General features: G+C 47.2%; 1 pseudogene; it reads right to left on the bottom strand.

Annotated features, from left to right (window-relative positions):
- Nucleotides 1–1,085: 1,085 nt before the first annotated feature.
- On the bottom strand, nucleotides 1,086–2,888 carry LOC149326175 (uncharacterized; annotated as a pseudogene).
- Nucleotides 2,889–4,130: the final 1,242 nt, after the last annotated feature.

Below are 4,130 nucleotides of genomic sequence, written 5' to 3'. Positions count from 1 at the left end.
CTTGCATATAACGTATAAGGCGGTCGTCGATGTACTGCTCTACATACTCTCTATGGTCAGCAGGAATACTGTGCAGCACACACCCGGCTGAAGCTAGGTTGCCTTTCTCGATGAGCTGGTCGATTGCAGCAACCCTGTCTTCTTAAGCAGAAGCATTGCACGCACCGAGCAGAGAACTTATTTCTCCATTAGCTCCGTTAAGGTCAGCAGTGCTTGAGCGCACTCTCTTGGCAAGATTGTAACACGACAAGCAGTTGGCGACAATTAGAAAATGTGTCGGTGTTGGGTGGTCGTTCGGCCCGCACGACTGCCTGAGTATGCCAAATAAATTTTCCATTGGATCCTGGCTCAATCTGGATGTCATGATATACTTAAATCCCTGGCTGGCACGGTAATCCAACAGTGAAAATGTGGTGGATATTTTCACCCTAAGGCCATCTGCAGTTGAATCACTTAAGAATCCACCGACTAATTAAGCATGGCATTGCCAAGAAGAAAGAATTTCAAGGAAGTCTTTCAGTGTCTCTCTCTTTCTGGAGCAGGGCCGTAAAGCTTCCGCTGCGAAGCGGGACGTCATCGTCTTGATGAGGCAGTTGATGGTCCTGAAAGAGCACAGCGATGTATTTTTTCCCGATAAAGGCTACCACTACACAGTTCTAGTGCTTTATAAGGTGGCCTCTTGATACAGTCAATATAGCCATTCAGTCAGCCGCGCTGCCATTCTTTTGATTCTTTTGCTTACTTATATGTCATGCAAAGTGTCTTATTTGTGCTTTTGATTGATTCTTTTGCTTACTTATTTCATCCAGTGTGTCTTATTTGTGCTTTTGTTGTTTGTTTTATATCTGTGGTTTTTTTTATTCTGTTCAATTGCCTGTGCCCCCCCCCCCCCTATGTAATACCCTCTCGAGGGCCTTTAGGGGTATTCTGTATAAATAAATAAATAAATAAACATGCACATTGTCAGCAGGTATAGGAGAAGGCAGACCAGGTACTTGCAAGATAATGCAAGGTACAACTGCATGCGATGTTCTCTGGTTGACCAGTCATGAATAATAGAAGTAACATTATTTTTAGTGGGCTGCTTACGGAAAGAATGATAGCGTAGCGTCAATGCTCCTCCATGAAGCCTCCAATCTTTGTAAAACTGGAGCCCATTCAAAACAGGATCTCTAAAGAGTTGAAAAGCGAAATTCACTCCCATCTTTTCGAAACCTTTTGGTTGCAAATGAACGGACGTAAGGCCAGGCATCGCTTTCAAAGGGATGTTGCTGCAGTCCAGCTTGAAAGCTTGCCTTAAAGGCTGGATAGAAACCTGGAACAAAATCCAAACATTATAAAATATATACATTTATCTTTTTATTTCAAGCAATGTAATGAAAACAAGCAATGAAAACAAGGTTTCATGATGTAACTCTGCCCTGGAACTCCCAAAGGATGAAAGCAAAGTTATGGACTGTAGTCTAAATTTGACATTTTACCATATACCCTGCCATCAGGTGTATTCAGGGGATGCTTAAGAAGCGTGTTCCTCAGGCACTTGAGCAAATGCAGGAAATCAGATAGGAAGTGGAGATGCCGAGCCGAGTCCACTGGGTGCTCTAGCTTGCAGATGTTCTTGTTTGACTTGGCTCCAGTTCCCAATATTTTCCAGATGCTCCTTTTACATGAGGCGCCATCGCTTGTGACAAAATCGACGAGTAGTCCGCTGACTTCAGCAAGAATCGCTGCTTCAATTAATATTTATGCGAGCATTTCTGCTTTGACGTTTGCACTCGTAGCAAACACACCAATAATCTGGCTGCATTTTCCAGTGAACGCTACAAACATTATTATCATGTCATGGTCACACGTTACAGTTTGCCCTTCAGATGTGAACAGGCCCATGTCGACAAAACCTTCTATGCGGCCCGAATGAGTTATAGCAAGGCGCTCTGATTGTTTAATTTCGTCGACCAAAAGGCCACCGTGCCTGTTCATGCTGCTACTATGCTTTGTTTTCTGCTTAAGTTAGTTTACCGCTTTGGCTCTGAACCCAAATCCACTCTTGAAGAGCCTCAGGTAGAGTTTGAATGTAGCGTTGCTCGGGAGAGAAATGATATTGTGTTTGCGAAGGTGCTCATATTGTTTGGCACTCTTCATTTTCATCAACACATTCAAAAATCTACCCGTTGCAAGAGACGTTCCCTTTAGCATTTAGCCGTTTTCCTGCAGAGAAACGGTGCATAACACATTGTTGTTCCTTGGGAGGTAGAGTTTCAATCTGTGCTCCAAGCACTACTTCGGGCTTTGAGGCGTTCTCCCGCTGCATTTTCTTGAGCTGGGCTTCGAGGGCAGCAGAGCGAGATGACAGTTTTTTGATTGTATTCCTCGCTGCACGCAGCTTGTGAGCTGCATTTAGGACATTCTTATTAAGTGGTCGCTTCAGCCTTGACTGTCGCGTTAGTAGTGCCTCCCTCAAGTATCGTCAGGAGATGCATGCTTGCCCTGAGAATTGAGAACAGTGAATGGGACACCATTACCACGATCTGTTCGGACAGACAGAAGCAGTATCAGACGTTAAAAACTATGATGAAAAAATTATTTTCACAACAGTTCTAATTAGAATGAGGCAGCAGTGAAACATACCTTCGGATGGTTCTTTCCCGGCCCAGCGCTTGCTGAAGTACATGCCCTCGTGGGCTGTCACTTGTAGCTCGAGGCCCTTAGTTAGGTCCGACCTTGACATGCTGCTAGTTGGCAAGGCCGCTTTGCAGATCCCATATGCGTCAGCACTTCGGAGAACTTCCTCTGCTTCCGCAAAAGAGGTGACGCGCCCTTCCTCAGCCACAAAGGTACGCTGTATATCCGACGCTTATCGTGGTCTTGTCTGCAACCTGGAAAAACATCGCCACCCTTTCGGAGGTAATTTCTTGGTTGTCATGCATTCCTAGTTTGCAGTACAGGATGTCTGTGTAACAAGGAATACGGTGACAACTCCAGTAGGCGGACGGAGCACTCAAAGTGAGAAGATATCCAGGCATACACGCTTCCCCATGTCCCGCAGCGGGCGCACGTTCCGATGTCGTCGCAGCGGATTCACCAGCATCTGTTTCCGCGCCAGAACAATCGTATTGCTCATCACCGCACACTTTAGATTTTTTGGCCACAGAAGATATGACGTCCGTGCTGATGCTCTTCCTGGGTGGTCTTGGCTGAGTCGGTTTTTTTTGACAAGTAACCTGGGGCATTTGGCAGTATCGTCGGCACGGCATTGGGCAGCAGCTCTGGCTTTCCGCGTGCATTACGAACTTCTTTACCTTCTATAATGTGCATATAGTCACGCAGAATACATGATAGTTCGAAGTGAAGTTCGCAAACCACACAGTTTCTGTCGAGTTTCTTGCCTTGGCGGTGCAAGTTGCGCTCCCAAATTCGGCGTCGTTCCTCATCTTTCGCCGCGGTAAACAACGACGCCTGCTTTCTTTTAGTCCACTTGAAGCCGGTTTGACAACCGGGAGCAAAGCAGTGTCGTTGCCGTTGACGGTTCGGCATTCCTACTCTTCACGAATGAAGAAGGCAGCTGGCGAAACAAGCTAAAATGATGCGCTGAAAAAAGGAGAACAGCCAAAGCCTCAAACCATGCGTGAACAAACGTGCGAGAGACAGCTCATGAGCACCATCAACAGCCAGTCCAAGCGACTACAGCGCCGCCGCTAACATCCTGGACCCGTCCGCACTCGCCGCCTCGCCGCAATGCATGGGGCACGCCACCTGATGAGGCCACTACTCCCTTCTAGAACACTATAGCGGAGGTCGCTACAGTGGTCGCTAGCGGAGGTCGCGGAGGAGCCGCAGCGTTGAGGCTGCAGCTGAAGCGAGTCACGTGCTCTTACGTCACAGCCACACCTCCGGCGCTCCTCTTGCTGGCGGTTAAAGTGCAACATGGTTAAAGAATGGAGCGCGAAAAGACAAGGACAACCGAAGAAATGGACAGGACTGGCGCTTTGTCCGTGTCTTTTCGCGCTGCATTCTTTAATTATGTTCACTGACCAACAAGCCCAAACAGCCACTTTAGTTAAAGTGCAACACCCGATGACATTGGCGAAACTTGGCATAGTGGAGCTCTCGCTCCAAAACCCCAACCGGTC

Source organism: Amblyomma mixtum, chromosome 10, assembly GCF_055824585.1.
Source record: "Amblyomma mixtum isolate Tamu chromosome 10, ASM5582458v1, whole genome shotgun sequence".
Taxonomy (NCBI): domain Eukaryota; kingdom Metazoa; phylum Arthropoda; class Arachnida; order Ixodida; family Ixodidae; genus Amblyomma; species Amblyomma mixtum.
Note: the sequence above shows the minus strand (reverse complement) of the source record. Positions and strands in the feature narration are given on the sequence as shown.